Source organism: Pseudopodoces humilis, chromosome 1 (genome assembly GCF_049639895.1).
Source record: "Pseudopodoces humilis isolate 2021_Gansu_Grassland_sample_001 chromosome 1, ASM4963989v1, whole genome shotgun sequence".
Lineage (NCBI taxonomy): Eukaryota > Metazoa > Chordata > Aves > Passeriformes > Paridae > Pseudopodoces > Pseudopodoces humilis.
Window position 1 is genome coordinate 92,068,934 of NC_142200.1, and position 21,857 is coordinate 92,090,790.

General features: G+C 36.7%; 1 protein-coding gene across 4 annotated transcripts in view; it reads left to right on the forward strand.

Moving 5' to 3' along the window:
* The window catches only part of CDKAL1 (CDKAL1 threonylcarbamoyladenosine tRNA methylthiotransferase), a 377,880-nt gene that overhangs the window by 308,233 nt on the left and 47,790 nt on the right, over positions 1–21,857 (forward strand). The gene's annotated exons all lie outside the window — the stretch shown is intronic.

The window sequence follows — 21,857 nt, forward strand, 5'->3', positions numbered from 1 at the left end:
CTCTCCCTGCTCTCACTGAAATATTCCAGGTACAAGAAACGTAGAAAAAAGTGCTAAGGATGAAAGGAGCAATGCATGATGCAGTCAGTTAAATATTAAAAAAAAAAATTGTAGTCGATGGCTCTTCTCCTCAAAAAGTGATGGGAATAAAGAAATGCCCTTGTAAATGGTGTGCCTCATATAAACACTGTTTATGAATACCAAGGTGAATGTGCCTTCAGATATACCTCAAGGGACTTATATATGAGAAAAACAGCAAGTGAAGAAACAAATGCTTAAGGAAAGAAAAAAACAGTCCTACCAGACTTACTGTCTGCTTCACTTGGAGCAAAGACATAAATATTGTTTGCCATATAACAGTGAAAAATGTGTGATGAATGTAGCAACTGTAAAACCTTCATTGTTCCTTCAGCTAAAATAAACAGAATGTGTAATTAGTTGGCTGCTTCTGCCTAATCCTAAATCCCAAGAAGGTTTGAATCATCGTGTACCTGTTTTTTTACAGTCATATTTCAGTTGTTTCAAATCATCTCCATGTTTGCTTGCACAAAACCCCTCAAAGCAGAAGAGAACAGTTAACACTGCCCTGACATGCTGCTCTTAGATAGTTAAAGGGGAGCTTCCTGCTTGTATTTCATTAACTTAAAGCCATACCAGTGATTTTCAAATGTTTATAGTATTTTTTTCACAGACTTCAACTTTGTACATTTGCTTTTATAGATGAATCTCAGTACTAATTTTATTTTGTGGGTTTCTTATTGTTTGTTTGTTTGTTTGGCTGTTTTTTGGGTTTGGTTTTTTGTTTGTTTTGTTTTTATTCTTGCTTGATGAGGCATTTAATCTATTTTAATTTGTATCTTCTGAAGTAAAATTCACTTCCAGTTAGCTGTAGTACACAAGGTTAAAATGTCTTGGTTTTATATTTGCGAGGTCAAACTAAATATAAAGTCATTTTGTGGATGCACAGTAAATTATTGATTTTATTTCTGTGTCAGAATGAGAGAAAGTTTGCATTAGAATTAATATAAACTAAAATCTTGCTTTAACTGGAAGGACTCTTGAATGAGATAAGACCTTTACAGATATTGCTTGGGGTTTTTGTCTTTTTAGATAAAACTTCATGAAAATCCATTTTCCTCTTCTGTACCTTCTTTTCTAGGTTTAACTGTTGTATGTTTTAATGAGTAGTTGGACATCTGCTGCCTCAGAAAAGCCCAAGGTAGTTCACTGGCCTTTCATAAACCTCGTGCAGAGAATATTCAAACACATAGTTTTCACAAACGCGGTGTCATGGAAGAGGAAGTTCATTGAAGTCATCTATCAAATGTCAAATATGCAGGTCAAAGCAATAGTTCTGAGTTTGGTCACAGTTGTCTGAAAACCTCAGCTAAATGCCACTGTGCAGTTGCAGATCACTGTAGAAAACACACATAGTAGTCCCACAATTTCCCTTCATTTCTACAGGAAGAGAATCTTGGATGGAGAATAGGGGAAAGTCAATCAAAGCTCACAAAGTTCATGTCTGTAGAACTGGTGTTAAATAAGCCTCATCCTGGTCAGGCCATGTGCCTTGTGCCATTTTGAAAGGCTCTCTGGGTAAAGATAACTTCAGAGTTTGTGGGGACAATATGTATGCAGAGATAATTTCCTTTTTTAGACAAATTGCTACTGTTAAAAATATTCTGAGGCTGTTGGAAGCTTTTCTGTTTCTCCCAACTGTATCAGCTGATACTAATTTTTAAAAAGATAGTTCACACTATGAAATTCTCTGGTTTTGTATCCATAGATCATTAGGGCTATACCACCACTATTTTAAAATCAATAAAAGGATAGGTTATTTCCACACGATTTTTTTCCTAACTTTATTTTCTGAGTCATCTTGGATTTCCTGAGCTACCTTATAGCTTAAGATGGCAGAACTTAATATTCAGGGAGCAAGGAGGGTTCTCTGATTCCTATCTTGCTACCTCCTTATGAAGTAACAGATTATAACAAACACAATCAACTTCAGAATGTTTTGTAGCTTTTTTTTTTTTTCTTTCCATTGCTTTTTGTGTAGTAGTGTGAGGAAGAACTATTGCACTTGTGCCTGACAAGGTGGAAGAATGCAGTGCAGAACTTGTGCAAGGCTGAGGCTGGGCAGTGTGTCAGGCAGTTCAGAAGGTGGCATAACCAGAGGGAAACATTTAGAAACAAGTGGAAACAGAAGCATTAACCAAAGGAAGTATGTTAATTTGGTGAAGGGATATTTGGATTATGTTTATTTGATTAGTATTGTGATTTATAGATGTAACTGTCACTTTTTTCCTGACTGGAAGCAACTCTATTTCTTGTCACACACAGCATCTCCTACAATCAAGTACAATTAAGCTGGGCTCAGATTTGCATATTTGAAGTTGTATGAGCTTATTCAAGCCAACAAAAAGAGGTCTGTCTTGCTAGGCTAGACCATTATTTGAGCTAATCTGCCTGCTTGTGTACAGTAGTGTTTTGCATACGGTTCTAAGAGATATGTGCAGCTGGGTGGCATAGTTCTGAATTATTGGAATGATTCATGGCACTGGTTTCCGTGCAGTCACCTTTTTCCTTTCTTAATAAATGAATACAGCCTCAACTCAGTAGAAATCCAGGCTTTCTTTGCACTGCAGCACGAGTATTGTTTGTTCTTTATAGCAAAGATCAAAGGATTTTTTCTATTGTAAATAGCTGCAGGAACCACAGATCATAATTCATTGAAATTGCTTCCCCCTTTTTTTAATCTTAAAACTATACTGTTGTGCAGTATTTATTGTTTTACTATGGAATCTAGATGTCACTGGCCGCAGTTATGTTGATTCAGTATGGCCTTTTGTATATGTTTTTCTGAGCTACAAATGATTGCATTTAATTAAAACACGCACATTAGACCAGATGCTCCTTTAAACAGAAAAATCTCATAATATGGGAAAGGAAGCCTCCCCATGTTTCTGTGCAGGGCACTTTCCTCCCAAGAAAACTCTTGAAATGAGAAGGGGTGGTACAAATACACAGGTGGTATTCTAAAAGCTAAGAGGTACTAAAAATGCTTTCTTTGGTTTTTGGTCTCTAAAAATGTCTGCTTCCCCCATGGAGTGTGGTCTGTCTCTGCCAAGGAACACTGTTGTGCTGACAGCAGCCTTGTCATGGTGTCTGTTGAAGTAATAGGTGCAGGTGGTTAGAATATAATGCAAATAATCCGTGTTTGTCATTCCTGGACGCCTCCTGCAGCCAGACATTTCTCTTCCCTGCACCAAGCACATACAGCACATGTAGTGTAAATCCCTGTGGGCCCTCTAATTTCTATGTTGCAGGTAAGGAAGGGAAAAATTAAGTTTTCCTTAGGATAAATTTTGTGCTTTAAATTCAGTTTCCAAGTAATCTCTTGTCAACTCCTCTCATGTTTTATTTTTCATCTAACCTTTTCTGCCTTTTTGTACTAAAACAGACATTTCTTCTGTCCAAACTCCCCCTTTTTTATTTTCAGAAGTTACGCTTAAGGGAGGAATAAGAGAAATGCTTTTCCTCCCGCAGGTTATTCCCATGCTTTAGTGCCAATAATACCCTCCTACGCTCCTGTTTTATGTGAAATTATCATGTTGGCATTGAGTCAAAGAAGAAAGAAACTTTTACATGGGGGGTGGGTGGTAGCGGATGCAGTTTTTGAACAGTCTTCCCCCAGTTTGGAAATGGTACTAGCATGTGCATTGGAAGATATACACAGGCCTAGAAAACAGGTCTGTTATTTAAATCATATTGAAAAATATGGAAACAGTTTGGATTGATTTATCTTTTCTCTTTCTTTGGAGTGGAAACCACATGTTTTATCTTAGGTGTGTTCTCTTACACTTGCCAACTTCTGAAGCTGTAAAGGTGAACCTTTAGGGTGATTATTTAGGACAATCAGTGTGTTACTTGGGTTTCAAAAGAGACTTTTAAGCAGACCACTTGTGAGATGTTTAAAAGGGATTGGAGGAGGAACCTGTCCTTGAATATATATTACTTATTACTTATTATATATTACTTATATTACATGCTTTCCCCCTTGTTTCCACAAATAATACAAGGAAGTGTGATAATGCTAACATAGCTCAATCCTTTGGTGGCTTGCAGTCCTTGCAGGAAATCAGTGAGAGTGAGAATCCCAAAATTCTGTCTGCTGGAGGCTGAGAGCCTTCCCTCTTTCATCTACCTCACCTTGAATACTTCCTCTTAGGCTGCTGGAGTAGAGGATAAGAGAGAAGAGGTAGGAAGAAGTGAGGCAATAGAAAGAAAGAGCCAGAGTACTAACCAAAATCCTGTACCAGAAGATTGCTTTCAAAAATGTACTACTGGACTTCAAGGAGTGGATTTGTTGCCATCCTTGCTGCTTTGCTTTCTATATTAACAGTCTGCATTAGTTACTGTCTCTACTATTCATCCATCTAAGAAGAAAGGGGGTTACTTTTTTTATCCACCCAGTTCTTGCAAGGCCCAAGAACAAAGCAAATTCTTCAGTTATTCTTCCCTGTTAACTAAGTCAGGGTTTTTTCTACCAACAGTAAAAAAATGAGGTGAATTCTGTTGAACTACTGGGACTTGGGTCCAGATGTATCTAGGGCATCGTGTGTTTGTGTAAAATGATAGCAGTAATGTCCTACATAGTGGGATTTTGAATGAAGGTGGTTATTGATGGTATGGTGGTGGGATGGTATTAATGCCCTTCCAATCATGTTTCTTACAAGTTATATTGGCGTAGAGTTCAGGCTGTTCTGCTGCCCAAGATGACTCGAACCACGAGAGCTGAGTCGGATTTACACGTTCTTTATCTTAACGTCTTGTCTTGACTACAAAAAATTATTACCTAAGGTCTGAACTCAGTTCTTCCATGTTCTTTGTCAAGAGATGTCAACACGCAGAACACTACCATGGCAAATATGTCAAGTGCAAGGGACTGGAACAATCATATAAAAATAATTTTTCTAAATAAAAAGGATTGATTGAATTAGTAAGAGAGGTGGTGCTGGAAGAGTCAAAGTCAGGCTTCTGCACTGCAGTTAGGTTCAGAAAAAGTGAATTTTTTAAGATAGTCATATATCATCTCATTTTTACAATATACTTCCAGGAATTATTTTGATAGTCAGCAGTACTGAACTGCTGTAAAACAAGCCAAGGAACTATTGAAGCTGTTCTTTTGTAACCTTTGTGCAATTGCGGTATAACTCTTAGCCTGGCACAGCTGCATTTGCAGCTTCATGAAATCATCATTTTTTTCTGAGGTGAAGAATGCTATTGTTTTTTTATTTGCAACATCAACGGGGGCAGTTGTTTAATAGGTGAAATTTGCACGTCAGAATAAAACGTCTTTTTACCATTGTGGTCTTCTGATTGTTGTTTTTACTTGTGTAATATGGGGTTAACAGTACAGACAGCAGGAACTCTCAATTAGCCTCAAGGTCAGGCATCTAGATTAAAAATCTTGACACATTCCCGTATTGTTTCACCCCAATCTTAGAAGGGCGTTCCTTTCTCATATGTGTTTAGTACCTTGTTTCTTCTAGGGGACATATAAAGATAATTTTATTTTACAGCACTATCAAATTTGGTTTGTGATGCCCATAGAAGACTTCTTTCTTTGGGGTGCAAAGTATCATTTTATTAAGCTGTGTGCTTGGGAGTTAATTTTGTTGCTGCATTAAATCAGTGAGAACTAGCCTTTCTGCTGCTATATGATGGACAAAGCTTCATTCTGAGAAAATTTTAAAATTGTAGAGGTGGCTAATGGACATCTTAAGGCCTGTGTTTACTAAATATGAGTAAAATAATTTTCTCACATCTCCATTCTGATATGCCTCAGCAAGTCTGAGTCTCCTGAGGTAGGCTTCTGCATCTAAGATTCTGCTTGCCCACCTGTTGGGTAAAGTAGCTTTGGACTTTGTTTAGGATGTCCATGCTATTTTTTTTACCACCATCCTCATAGAATGAGTGGGAATATGAATCTATGTGTATAACAGTGTATTTTCCTTATTTTGGCAAACCTAGAACATAACACTGGGTGGGTTTGGGATTTTTTTTTTTTTTAGATCTGAGGAAATATGTCATATTTTCAATTAAAGAAGATTGATTTTTTTTTAACCTAATACAAAAGTTTAAACAGGGCATTTCAGCTGCTAGTTGAGTGAATTGAATGAATTGTGGGGTGAATGAAGACTGCACAGCAGATCAAGTGTCATAGTTTGTCTACCCTTTGAAAAAGATGTATTTCTAGAATGCATCAGAAAGCAGCAGGTATCTGTGAACATCACTGTACAGCTTTGTACATCTCTCTAGTTCATTATTGCCATATTCACACGTGGAGAAAGTGCAGCACAGAACTTGAAATGACTTTCTGAAGGGGAAAACAATAAAGGAATTGCTCTGACACATGAAGACTTTTCTTGGACAAAATCCCCAACATTCCAACACAGGATTTCAGCAGGATTAAATCCCCTACACTGAGGGGATGAGTCCTTGTTTTGTATGTAGAAATGTGTTCTAATCACATCTTGCAGAGGGTTTTTTCCCATTATTCTAGTTCTTTGCAATGTAGTGTTAATGACTGAAATACTACATGATTTACCCACTTGTACTCTCTCAGTTTTTGGCACCTTTTTGATGGTTTTTTTTTCTGTTCTGTTCTGGTTTTTTTGTTGTTTGGTTTTTTTTTGTAAAGGGTGAAAAGAATTAATCTGCTCTCAGGAAATACCTGAATAACCAGTGTTCAAAAATACTTATTTTATGAGAGTTACAGGAGGAATTTAAGATGTTTTATATTAAATTGATTTGATATGATTCAAAGTCTAGAAGGATCAGAACGTTGCTAGTACCATTATTTTCATAAAACGATTCTCATATTTTTAAGAAAATCTGTTCAATTAATTTATTCTTCTCGTGTAAGGTCATCTAGGCAGGTCTGTTAAATTTAATAGCTGTTTCATGATTAAGGGAGAAAGTTCTTAATTGAGGAACAGATAAAAAGCAAACTAATTAACTCCAAATGCATTTCTTTAGCAATATCCAAACAACCATTTCCAAGATGAACTCGGGTTACTCATCTTTTGAGCTTTTAATCATATTTTTAGATTGCATTTTTACACCATCTCTACTACAAAAATGACTGTAATTTCTGTCACAGTTGGAAGCATCAGTTAATAAATGTTTTTGTTTTTGATCTAGGGAGGTGTTTGAATTGAGGGGGAAAATATTCTTAAAGTAATTGGGTTAATTTACAGCAGATTGAGGGAGAGTGCAGTGGAAACGATTTACTCCTGTTCCTACCTGGTTTTGTTCCAACTATGAGCTTGTTCTTTTTTATTTAAATACTGTCCCAAATAAAGCCCTTGCCCTAGCCCTCTGATCTTCTGTAAATTACCTCATGTATTGGAAAACCCCTGATAGTGGATCTGTGTTCTGTCACTCTATTTGCAAAATACTTAGCAGTTTGAACCATAGAATCACAGAATGTTTTGACTTTCTGAGCTGCAAGTGCACATTGCTGGATCATGTTGAGCCGCTCATCCAGCAGCAGCCCCAGATCCTTCTCAGCAACTCTGCTTTTGGTCTCTTCATCCCCCAACTTGTGCTGATACCAGGGGCTGTGCCAACCCAGGTGCATTGCATTTGATTTTCTTAAATCTCATGAGATTCTCCTGAGCCCACTTCTCAAGATTGTCTAGGTCCCGGTGGTTTTTTATAGTAGATCTAGGGTTTGCAGATAAAAGAGAGAAAAAAAAAATCTTTATAAGTCGTTTGCAATGGTAAATTTTAATCCCAGGGCTTCTTTTTTTGTTCCTGGTCAAAGAACTCTTTCATGTAGCCGTAATTATTGTAAAATATGGATAATTTTGAAGGTTATCAGGTATACCTATTACATTCTTAATGTATATGTGTATATATTTTACTCTTGCTTGAATGACAAACTGCTCTGTTCTTTATAGTTGAAGCAATAAAGTTTGATTAATGAAGAAAAACAGGCCAAGGTCATCCTCCAAAGCTTATTTTTTGTGTTCATAAATAAAAGAATTTGGTGACCATTAGGTAACTCAGCTAATGTGAAGCCACTCAATTACATTTCACAATGATAATTTTAGTCATACGTGTTTCTTAGAACAGTATTTCTCTTTTCTTTTTTAATCCTGCAGAACATTTAAGTGTCATCTTAAACCTGTGCAAAACAGTGTTCAAAGCCCACTCTAAGGATTCCCGATAAGAGTCAGACCTTGAGGAAAAAATATCTTTTTCTTATTTGCGTTTTTGTACCACACGCACAGAGAGAGAGAGAGAGAGAGAGACTTGATTCTTAAATACTTCTGTCCACATGGCTGCTAGGTGATGCCTTGCAGGTCCTTGGTAGTCCATAGGCACTGCTTGGAAATGCTGGATTAAACTGAAAATAAAGGAGGAGAATTCTAACATCTGTAACATCTGTAACACGAATTTTAAGACCCTGAAAAGTGTTTACATTCCTTCATCCTTTCTGATCTGTGGCAAAGATGAGGCTTTTAAGAAGCAGTTAAGAATGTAAAGATCCTTGGGAATAACTTCTAAGTCTGTGTTTTGGTGTTCCAAAAGCTTTAATTGAGGAAGGTGTTGGGATTTGATGAATGAAAGATACATACTTATATCCATCTTCTGTAACACCTCTTCATTTTTAAGACTACCTTTTGGTTCTTGAAGTAACTGTGTAGGCGACTGTTTTCTTTAGCTAGCAAGGTGAGCTCCCTGGCTCTGTCTGAAGAAGCAGCTGGCTCCAGGGATGCAGTATCTCTTGGGACTACATCTACAGCCTCGATTTTCTTTTTGCTACCAGGATCACAGTTATCAAGTTTCCATATACTGATTTTACCAATGAAGTTGCTTTGCTTCAGTGGCAATGGCATATTTCGTTGCCTCAGCCGTAAGCCTGCTTTTATGGCCTGTTTCCTCCTGTTCTGCAGTAAAATTGTGTCATGTCAGAGCACTGAGGTGGAATTTAGAGTATTTGCCAATGATTTTCCAGGATGGTCAGCATGGCTGCTGTGCTGCAAAAAACTCTACTGGCTCAACAGCATTTGTTTTAATTGCATGAATGTGAGAGATGTTAATTAATGCAGTGTTAATGGTGAGAAATCAAGTCTGCAAAATAAGATGTTCAGAAGTATAGATTTTCTTGTCATAAAAAGGAGACTAGAGTATATTCTAATAATGTACAAGATGTAAATCACATAAGTGAGAATTTGGAAATGTTTGAAGTTAAAAACAACTGTGTTAATTTTTCCTGTAATATGTGCTTGTACCTACCCTGGGAACATCAGAGCTTCGTAAAGAGCAGTGACCATAAGAATATTTTTGCAGATTTACACACTGGACAAAATAGGATCATAATTCCAGTTACGTCTCTGAATGTCTCTGTTCTCAGTGTTCTCAAGTGATGATGTGTATTCTTTTCAGTCTTTATTTTTTGTTTCACTTGTGTAAATTACGAAAGTGAGTCTCAGTTGTGTGAGGTTAGTTGGAAAAAATGGTCCATACATTGAGATGCTTTTACATTTATTTACATACTCAATTTGTAAAATAAACCAGCAAGCCAAAATCTGTACAATGCCAGTCAGTGTGAAATTATGACTGTCTGAGGGGTGCAGAGAGGTCACTTTTGGTTCCTGAGTTACTCACTTTCCAGTAGGTGCATGGTTCCCCAAACCTACTTAAAGGTGAGCATGTTTCTCTAATGAAAAAATGTAGTTGATTATACTGGACAGTTAGTGTTTTCAGGAGTTCTTCATGAATCTTGCAAGTTCTCTGAGTGTCTTTGTGTGTCACCAGATTTATGTCTTTTGGAGAGATATGAGTTAATCTTTTAGATGCCATATTTAATGGTAAATCTGCAAGTTTGGAATAAGGATGATGAGTTAAGTCTTTTCAGCAATATCACCGATATTAAATAGGGACATTAATTACTACGAGCCTACAGATTAGTCACAGCAGTTACAAACTTGTTAACTCCACTTCCCTGAAGATAAAAAAACAAAAACAAAACCACCTAATCCAAACCCGACACTTTAAAATTCTGCTGTTGACAGCATAAATTTCTATTGAAGGAATGCACTGACATTTGTTAGTGTCACATACTCCATCCATCATAGTCCTAAAAAAATGAGCTGTGTCTCCATATCCACACATCTCAGTTATTGATTTGTCAGTGACACAATGAGCACAGTGATGTCTTGTCACCTTTACTCCCCTCCATTTTGTATACGGCTATTTTAAAAATTATTTTCTAAATAGTATTGAATGCCTTGTAAGTATGGGATTAAGTGAAAAAATTCTAAATTTTGCTGGTGATGGCTTTGTGTTTGTTTTAGAGTGGATTTTTTTTTTCCAAGCTTGTTTCAGGCCAGTGCTTCTGTCGCTTAAAGAATGAGCATGTGACTGACAGGATACTGTTTGGGAAGTGATGTGCAGTCTCAGAGTAATATGACATTTTATGAGCAGCTTGACTGTTTTCATTACCTGGATTTATACTTTTATTTCTGTGCACTAAGGAATAAGTGAGCAAGGCAGCTGTGGGAAATAGAAAAGCTGTCAGGATGAAGTTGATGGGACAGCCTTGAAATCATGCCATTGTTTCTAATAGGACATTATGGCTGTTATCTTTAATCCTTTGAATATTAAAAACCTGATCAAGCAGTTTGATCATTAGATTGGTATTAGGTGGCAACAACTTTGAAAACCTTGTGTGATTTCAGCTAGGAGGTAAATGGTGATATAAATTAAATTAAACACAGGCATAAGCAATTAAAATACAGTAAATAGTTCAAAGTGATTTATTTTACTGTTAATGGGGAAAAACACACTACTGCATTAACATAGCATTAAAGAGCTAGGACAAGAAAAACTGCTTGTGGAAGAAATTCAGTGTTTGAGACACCAAGTGTTTGTTTGTCTTTTTAAAAATAGAAATTACTGTAACATTGGTATAAATTACAATGCTTTATCAGCAACAAGTATCTTCTGATGAGTAAGAACTAAAAGTAAATATTATCATTCCAATTGCAGCAAGGGCAATCAGTGGTCACAGGATGTCCTTATTAACACAGAGAGTATAAAAATCTCCAGTGCTTTGAAAACTGTGATGACATTTTTGATTAAAGTATGCACAAACAGACATTTTAGTGGAATATTAATGGAAGTTAAAAATAAAAAGGAAAGCCTTGTGCTTACCAAAAAGCAGCATTTCTGTACTTTTAATTCTAAGCAAAACGAACAAAACCAACTAAACTACAGTATTCTGTTGTAGTAGTGAACATTATTTGTTTAGAGCTTGTGGAGAAAGGCATCTTATGAAGAAAGTTGTTTCCATCTCCCTATGCTATTGTTGCAAAAAAACAGGGTAAGCAGACAAAAAGTTTTTTGTTTAATAGTGTTGACAGTAGATCTGCTTCTAGCAAGTAGCTATGGGAGGAAATTTTTGTTTTATGCTTAACTCTCCCATCTTATCAGACAGCTGTACCAGGTGCTTATAGTACAGAAATTGGGTGAATGCTCCCTCTGAGTGAAAATGAAATAAAATTAAATTTTAATTGCTCATGAGCTGTTTTTATCATGGGGTTACAGCCATTACAGATTTATTCAGAGACATCAAAGAGCAGTGAAAACCTCTTAGCAAGATATGTCTTCCATTCTCATTTAAGTCTATTGTGGAACACTTCAGGTGCCAGCATAGCTAATGTCTTACTGGATGTGGAAAAAAAAAGCATCATGATCCTGGGAAAAATAATTTATGTAAAGCTGGCAGGTTAATCAAAGTTATTACAAAAATTACAAATTACAGAATAAACAATGACAAAAACTAGCTACCAATCTAGTGAAAGAGAAATGGTTAAAGTAAGGGTCTTGCCAGCATGTGTATGGTATTGATAGGGGTCATAGCTGAGCAAGCATTCATATCCTGTACATGTGATGTGATGACATTTCTCTTCTCAGACCTTTGTATATCACAATCAAATTTTGAATGTGGTATCTGATCATTTTAAGGGATTTCTTGTGCTTTGGAGGACAGAACGTTGTTATTTCCGTCAGAATTGGAAGGGAAAAGGTAGAACATCTTGAGGTACTGATACCTAATTAGCAGATAAATATCTCACCTCTGTAGCTGCCTGTAGAGGGAAGACCTGATTGATAGCAGTTATTAACACCTTCATGACTTGAAGATGAGTGCTTGGAGGAAAGCTTGTGTTTTTCCCTGATGTGTCATTTGGTCCACTTCCACCCAGACTGTGCTTTGTTTACATCTCCTAGTAGAGCAACTCCCACACTCGTTTCTGTTCATTATTTCAGTATTTTTTTTTAATGATAGTTCCCTAGAAGAGAAGAAACAAAACAATGATTTCTGGGAGAAGGAAGAAAACAGATAATATGGTTAGGGGTGTACAAAGAGCTTATGGAGTGGTGGAGGTTTTAGCAGAGAATGGATGCAAAAATATCAGCAAGTGAAGGTAAAAGCCTTCACTTTTCTAGTGAAGAAGGAGTAATAGAAATAATAATCTTAAATGGAAGTCTGGAATTGTACCAGGAGGGCTTGTAGGAAAAAATACCAAATACAAGGAATTTCTCTTATGTACAATGAATTTGGCCAAGAGAAACATGCCTTTTCTCTTTTGCTTCCCCAGTACATCTATATGGACATCATATATAAACACAAACATACATTTCTTACTAAGACCATGTCACATGTGTCGTCATGCATTAAATTACTTTCTCAGAAACACTCAGGTTGCACAACTTTGTGGCTGCTTCTTATTAAAACTTGTTTCTTTAGGGCTGGTCAGTCTTTTAGTCTAACAAGCACATGGACATTGTAAAGGTTCCAAATGCCAGACTCTTTATGTAAGTAGTATACAAGCCCAGGCAAAGTAATAAATGGCTGCCTCTATTTCACAGCTTCATTTCCTCTACCATTCTTGGGTGAAGAATCACATTATTGAACTCAGAGTTTCTTCCCCTGTGTATTCATTGCTCTTTTCTCATGGAGTATGTCCTTTTATCATCCCATTTTTACCTGTTGCTTTTGTCTGTGTTTGATCCTACAGATAGATTATTCACCTTTGCCAAGAAAGCATGACCCATTCTTCCTCTTCCTTGCGTAAACTTCATTTGTTTCTTTTAGTTCGCTTGCGTTCTTTCTGTGTCTTTTGGGTGCCTCGAGGTATAAGATCCAGCTGTAGCACGTAGGCTTTTTTCTCCTTTCAAGTGTAGTCCAATACCCCAGACTTCTTCCTCTTCAGGCAAGCTTGGCTAGCCAGTTTTTCCAACTTCCCACTGTTTCACCAAGCTTCCAATTGAATGAGTAGTCTTCAACATTTAGTGAATCTCCATTTTATGAGAGATGTGTAAAAAGAGCCCTGACACCACATGCCTGACTCTGGTGTTCACTGGTGCAGCAAGTTCATTGCCTCTACTGGGTTTTGTACATTGTACAAGATCTGATTTCCTGATTCAGCAAGACCAAGTTCATGGTTGTCTGACAGCTTTTACTCCTACTCCCTTGTACATTTGAATTACATTTACATGATCTCGTGTTATCATATGTGCTGCAAAGCATGCACAGTACTCACTGAACCATGGATTATTTCCATTACGTTTTTATCATCCTCTTTCTGCATGTGGCCTCCTACCTATTTCTAATTGGCATCAGCCATCTCTTCATTGACAAGTTTTTCACAAGGACTTGTGAAGTACTGAAAAAGCACTGCTCTAACATCAGGGTTATGAAGTACAGGATAACCAAACCCTACAGAAGGGTCTTAGCTCACTGCCTCAGAGCAGACACCTCTCTTATAGGTGTCTAAAGCCTGCTTTTTGCAGAATTTATTTGCATACGTATGAAGTAGTATTTTATAAATTAAAGGGAATGTAAAGAAGTTCAGTCACAAATGAGTTCTTTAAAAGTAAGTTCATAAATGGTATTTATTTCCTTACAAAAATAAAAGTGAGTCACAAGGGCATTTGACAGGGAATCAGTCATTCAGAAGGGAGAAAACATTTGACTGCTGAGTAGGCAGAAAATGAGATGGTGTTTTTATTCATCTGTTAAACTTCAGTGATATCTAAATAAGGTCTTCAATACTTAGCAAATAAAAATCTTAATAACACTCAGCACCATTTATCTCTGCTCCTGTCTTCACCTAGGGAAGAGAAAATCCTCAGCAGAAAATCCTAAATAGCTCCCTCATTCTGATTCAACACTGAAGTAGTATCCATGGTGTGAATTAGGCAACTTTTGAATATTTGATTTTGGCTCCCTAGTACAATTAAGCAGTTTTAGGTAACCAAGAGGTCTTTGAGAGCCATGTGTTTTATGAAGTGGTAAAAGTAACATTTCCTTCAAACTGTTTATATCTAGCTGTTCTTTTTATTTAAAAAAAAAAAAAATCACTGAAGAAGCTGTTCAAGAATATTTATCACTCAATAAAGCTCTAAAATATTTATCATTTCCAAAGTTTGAATATACTATATAAATTTTGCAGGTTGGGATTGGACCATTCGAGTAAAATATTAAGTCTCTGAGGGGTGTGCTGTAGCCATGTTTTTTTATCTCTTTATCTATTTTACATATATATATATATACTGCCTGTAGTATATATGAAAGTTTTTGTTTCTTTTTCAACTATTTATAAAAAGCACAGGGAAAACATTAACAAATTTTAAATGGTTGACCATTTTGCAAAATCACATGAAAACTTTATTTGCAAGCAGTTACTGAAAGGGAAATGTGGGAATGTATATGTTCCATATAGAAAGCAGACCCTGTTCTTTTCCTTCAATGATATGTAGGAAGGGACATAGCCTTAGCTAGAATATTAATCTTATGAGTAATTTCTCCATCCCTGGAAATGTGGAACTGAGGTGATGAAAGAAACATCTCTAGAAAATTATTCTTCTTGTGTTGACAACACCTCAAGATGTTCCTGACAAATGAAGTGTAAAATTTATTTTCAAATACCATTTTTCTCAGAGTGCTCTGAAATATTTTATTTCCCTTAGGATGCTAGCTTTGACCTTAAAGCAAGTGCTGAAATTTGAAAATTCTGGCAAGCTTCTTCAGCAAAGAGTGAATAGCAAGGGGGTTTTTCTTCAGGGAGAACTGAGACTAGGAGTTGTGGATTATTAGTAATTATAAAGACCTGTTGAAAAACATACTGCCAATTAATTTATTATATTGTCCTGTCAATTAAGTTTCATGTTTATTGCCAATTATTTAGTAATCAGAAAGGTAGGAATCTGTGTATTCAAGATGCAGTAGTGAATTTTGATTTTAACAATTTCCAACTTTCTAAATGTAGACAAGTGTTTAACCAGTATGACCAGTATTTCTTGCGACTGTATTGCTAGGTGTTTATAATGTGGAAGAGAGATTTTAAATTGTCATTTACCTGATCCTGCCTTTGATGTGCCTAAGTCTGGCCACTTAGGCAACAGCTGGTATCAATTGTATTTTGCTGAATTCATTAAAGTGACTGTGGTTTGTCTCCTTTTTTGTCTTGTTTTATGACAATATAAGTTTAAACATTTTATATGCTTATTTAGAGGGTAGGTGTGATAACATTGGTTTGAACTGCATGATTTTCATTTTCTCTTAGAATATATGAAGAGTCTTTGAGATTAAATTCACTCTATGGTATAAGCAGTATTATTAAAATCAGCATGTTAAACGAGAGGGAAATTGTCTTTAAATTTCTGTATCGCAAGAGAAAATGCAAACATCAGTAAGCATTCTAGATATCAAATGCAGTACACAAAGGCCAGTCCAGTGTTCAGTAGATGATCTTTGCCTGTTGGGTATTTATTTGCAGGAGCGTATACAATCCCATTAGACTTGCAAAAAGAAAAAAATCTTTTTTCAGCTCTAAAATTACCCGTGGTTCTCATTATTTTTTCAAGTGTGGTGTAAATCTGGGGCTCACAATTCTTCTGTCATTTGGATTGCAGACAGACAGTTTCCGTGAATGTTTACCCACAGCTCCCCGGCATGTGGAATATCATTAAATAACTGCTTAAAAAGGATGGACTGGACCCAACAGGCGTGGGTTAACAACTTGTTATTTATGGAAAGTACTCCAGCAGCGTGGTTTTCTTGCAAGTCTGCCGATGTGCCAATAATAGGGGCCAATTTCCAGAGAAACATAACTCTGCTCTTATATTCTTTCGTGAGCATAGAGATGCTGAGCTGCCACAATGATGTATGAAACTGGGGCTTTACACAGATTTAAAAACATATGCAGCAGTTAGAAAGCTACTTTTGTAAATCTGATTGCTGGAGGATGGAGGACGAAAAGACGTTTTTGTGTAGGCTTGCTGGTTTTTATTGGGCTTTAGTTTTTTGTTTGTTTTTGCAGTGGCAATGCAACAATGGTAAAATAAAATTACTAAAAATTGATTAGAAACATTGATTGTTTCAGTCTGCAGAGTATATGACCTGCACATGAATCCTCTTAAAAACTGATGGCTGGAAAAAGGGTTTAAAAAAAATAAAATAAAAGAGAGCATTTGGATTATTTCATCTGCATTCACAGAAAGGTTCCTTTTTCTTGGTTTCACACAACCACACTCTATTCAGTGAAGTAATTGCTGTCCCCTTATCTCACATCCCAAGCTAAGTTCAGTGTCTGGAAAAGCTTAAGAACTCAATGCATCAAATTATCCTGCTCAAACTGTTGTTTATTGCAGGCCATTTTGTCCTGTCATCTCCATGACAGAACGTCAAAGCTTTTCTTTCTGTTGCCTTCAGCTCCCAGCGTCTGCAGTGATCCGATATGCCACCCCTGCATTACATGGAAGGGGGAGACCATCAAACAGGCATCATTCAGGCAGCAAAGCCAGGGAACTGCAGGCCTGGGCAACCTCTGGCACTGCATAGCAGCGCTGCCTTCCCTTCTCAGGCACTCACACACTGGCTGGGTTTCTCAAACCTTCCGACTTCTCACATGATGGGTGGTACTTGCCCATCTTTTCTCGTTTACTAAAATGTTCCGAGGCATAAGGGCGTGAAACTTTATGGCATTGCTAGGTGTGGGCCATTATTATTTCCTCTCTCTCTGCAGGTTTACATAGTGGTTTCCCCTGGATGATAAAAACTTTTTTGCACATGTGCACAAAGCTACAGAGAGTCTTGGCAAATGCGCGTGAGTTGGGGAATCCTGTCACAGGATTCTCAGTTCTAAAGTATTCGTTTTTGCTGTAGTGACTCTTCCACCTTTTTTATTTTTTCTGGTGATATTAATTGTAATGTCTATGAAGTCATACAGTCCTGCTGCAAGCTGAGACCCAGCAGTGGGAATCCAGTGCTGCAGTTTTCCTACTGTTGTAGCTTTTGTGATGAAAAATACTTTGGGTATACACCTTTAAAAAAATACCTTAATTTACGTTTGTACAGAATTTGTCTGTATGCATATGCCCAGTTTTAACAGGATAATCCTCTCAGTTTTAAGATCTTCTACTATAAAAATGTCCTGAAACATAAAGACATAAATGCATTCAGGCATCTTCTAAGATCCTAAGTTTGTCACTAAACCATCTTCCTTAGACATGTTGACTCATTCAGACTCTGACTTACCCTCCTTCCACTGGCCCTGTAGGAAGTTTGCATCCTGAGTGCTGGCTCTCCAAAGCACTGCTGTGACTACAGTAAGTGTCAATCTGCTCTGCATCCCCCCAACAACATGTCTGTGGTTTTTGTGTGTGAAATACTGTGTTGAGTCTCAGATAGGACATAACAGGTGACTTCTTGTAGTGGATTGATCTTGCTCACTCCCAGCCCCTCGATGTGGAGGGAATCTTAAGAGAGACAGCGTGGATGCTGTGCCAGCCCTGCCCAGAAGCAGCCAAAACACAGGAGTGTTATCAGCACCTTTCCAGCTACTGATGCAAAGCACAGCACTGTCGGGGCTGCTAAGGGAAAATGAACTCCAGCTCAGCCAAACTCAATATACTTGTCTAGATTTCAATAACCTGTGGCTTCAGGGATTTACCAAGATATTCTTGGGTTTGCAAACGAGAACAGCATGGCTGAATTTGAAGTTTCAATATACTGCTCAGACTATTACAACCATGTTGTTTGCTGACAAGTGTTTGGTGATTTTTGTCATAAATTTTTGTCATAAAATTTTTGTCCTAAAAGTAACCAAGAGCTGAAGGAGCTTGTTCTTCAGCACAGATTGTTTTAGAAATGTGTAGTGTTGATCTTACTAACACTCTATAAAGGGCGTCTTCCTAAGATTGATATCTGTAACGTGCCCTACTGTATGGCAGTTATCTACTTAGTATAGGAAAGTAACATTTTATTTAAAAAGTAGAATCAAAATAATTACCCTAAAATTTGTCTGACAGTATGCAGTATGACTACAGAGTCTGATTTGCAAAGATATTGAGCTTATGTGTTCAGCAAAGAAAAAAAATTTTGTTTCAATCTGCCTCTTCATTTGCTGCATAATTGAGTTGGACATAAAGTTGGAAATCCAAGTTCAGAGTTTAGCATCGGAGGTTCTCTTATCACAATCTCACTGGATATTCCATTAGTATAGCAGTTTCAGAGCTGCCAAAGATTTTTGGTTTTTTTCTTCTGTTTGCCATTTGTACAACTTAGACATCATCAGTATGGAAACTGCATTACAGAAAATAAATCAGCAAATATAATGTTTTTCTTATTAATTCTATGACTCTGTAAACCTAAATAAATGGAGGTGAGAACACTGAGGAAGATCGCATTTCACAGTTAAATGTGTATCACTCTAAAAAGAAGTAAAGTAAATTTGACATATACTAATAATTCCTTTTTTTGACATTCATTAAAATTATACTTTACACTCTTATACTGTGAAAATTTAAAGAGTATCAAATAACATCAGACCAAATAAAAGTACAAGTGGCAACTTTTGATATTCAGAATTATCTGATATTACAAATAAGGATATCATTGTTTGTGTCTGTGTAGAGAATCCTGAGCTATAAATTGTTTGCTGCCAAGGTAAGATTTGCTTTTGCTGCTTTTTATCTATTAAGGATTCTTAGTAAGGAAGCAATTAAAAAGGTTAGTCAAAACATAGCATACTAGCAACGCAAAAAAAACCCTACAAGCAGCAATTAACCAAGCAGAGATAAACAATATAATTCATAAGATATCATGTAAAGAATACCAGGACCCTGTGTCCCACAGGATATGCTCTATTTCTTTAAATAAAATACTTCAACTTCTACCTAAATTCACTTTATCACTGTTTGTTGCCTGATCTGTGAACAGCGCAGCCAACACATCAGGCACCGTGTTTATGAATGATGGGTGTTTTTGCAGATGTTCAGTTTGCTGGCTCTAACTCATTAGTTGTGTTTGTTGCAAGGAGAAGAACTGTCTGGGGGACGAGAAGTCCACTAATTTGTGTGTACAGGCTTTTTGTAAAAATTCCCTGTGTTGGAAGAAGGAATTTGTGTTTCACACACACTGTTGAGTCTGATGTAGCAGCTCCATTCTTGTGTTAAAGTGACTGAATTTGCACAGCATGCAGAAGGGGGAGAAGGACCCCAAGTAAAGCTCAGCACACACAATTCCTGATGCAGTTGTTCTCCTTTCTTGCAGCTTTTGATCCTTGTAGGATAATGTGCTTTTACTGGCTTTTTTTGTTTGTTTTCTTAGGGAGGGTGTTTTTTTTCCCCATCACTGGAGATTGCATATGGTATGTGAATTATCTTGAAGAGAGATTGGTCTTCCAGGACTATATGATAAATAAATGGTGATGATGGAAGTATTACACATTCAGGGTGGGATTTAAAATGCCTATCTGTGTGTGTGTGTGTGTGTGTACAGAACCAACTCAAATTATGAATAATCAGTGGTACACACACATACATGTCAATTTGAGAAGAATGTAGCTGAAAAGAAAAAATACTTTGCACTTGTAAAAATGGCTGTCTATAAATCTGGCATTTGAAAAATTCAAATCTGACATTACTTTCTATGTATTTTAATTAGATTGTGTAATATATCCTCTAGGACTTCAGTAAATCTATAAGAACTTGGTTTGTTTTCCTCATACAGCAAAAGGTGGAGGGAAGGAGACAATTTCTTAACTTTAGGGTTAAACAAAAGTATCCTTTCATTTAAAAGCAAAACCAAACATGAAACCCCTTTTTTTGCTAGTTGAATATACAAAATGCAGATGTATACCCTTACTTCAAAGCATCCAATAGGAAAAATTGGAATTTTCAGGGATTAATTGATGATATTTTTTCTTGAAACATTTTTGATGGGGTCTTGCTTCACTCTTTTTTCATCAGACTTCTTCAGGTCCTGGCAGTCATGTTTTTTGGCTAGGTGGGTTGCAATCGAAACAGGTAGTAGGTGTTTCCTATAGGATACTGAAGGGCAACCTAATGATTATTAATAAAACTCGGTGGTATATTGAGCACTACTGAAAAGCAGCATGATAAATAGCATCTGGCTGACAAGAGAAACCCCAAATTATTGCATGTGGTTTATGCCAGTATGTCAGTTTTCCACATACCGAGTGGTAGTTTGCAAAGGGGAAAGAGCAATTCACATATGTAAAAGCTGAATCTAATACAGGTTATCACATTATTCTGCACAGCCACATGTTCTGTATGTTAACTATTAGTAGTGAACAATTTCCATCAATATTATCTCTGAAGAATCCAGTTGCCTTGCAAACTCTAGCAAATTAATTTTTTGTAAGGATGGCTTTACAGCTTTGTTGAAAGTATCTATTTGTTTTAATTGAAAATACCTACTCCAGCAGTGTGAATATGCTTGACAGGGTTCTCTAATAAACAATTTCTCTTCATTTCAGTTGCTGTATTTCTGAAATTTGAGCCTGTGGAAGCACATACATTCTTCACAGATCTTAATTCTTTGGGAGAATGACAGGGGTTCATCAAACTTTGATCTCCAAGGTTTCAAGCAGTTTGAATCCAGCTGCTGCTGAGTTCTATTAAAGACGGAGGGGTTGGATCAATCCAACAAAATACATGTTGACTTGAAAGAGAGGTTATCAGCTCTACTTTGATTTAAGGTTAAAGATGAGGGTGAACTGTGAATATAAACTGACAGGGATATGTCTAGTTTAGACACAAATTGAACTGAAATGTGAGGGTATGAACAAAGAAATATAAAAAATTTATTTTGGTTTTATTGCTGAGGCTAAATGATCTTTGCTTTCAGAAGTTATATGTTATGAAGTTATATGTTGGTTTGATCACTCAGAAATGTAATTAAGAAAGAAATTGAGCACTGCTAAGATTTGGGGATATTTTTGTTACCATGTCTCTTTCTACTTCAAAGTGGGATTTTTTTTCCCAATGCCTTCAAAGTAAGTGGATTTTTTAGTGCAATTTACATATTCTAAAAATATTTCTAGTCACTATATCTTGAGATTAAATATTCTTAAAGGACTATTTTAAAAGGCAGAAAACACCTTCATTGTTTATCTCTAAAAAGGCTAGCTGGGACACAGCTTTTGGGTAGTGAGGCTCAGCAATTGTTCAATATTTCAGGATTGCAAACAATTCCGTTGGGCACATTCACTACAGAACAGGTGTTCTTGGATGTAAAGATTGCCTGTGCTTAGCACACCTATGGAGTCAAAAGCCTGGGAAGCTCTATCAGGGCTTTCTTAAATTTAAGGTATTTATTCTCAGCTTAGTCACAGCCTCTCCATCTGTAAAACGAGATGAATGGCAATAGAGTATTGGTGCTAGTGCTTTTTTAGATATTTGAATTGCAAGCCAAGCACACGTTCCAAAATATTCTTTTATTTATTTGTCATCTGGGCTAGAGGACG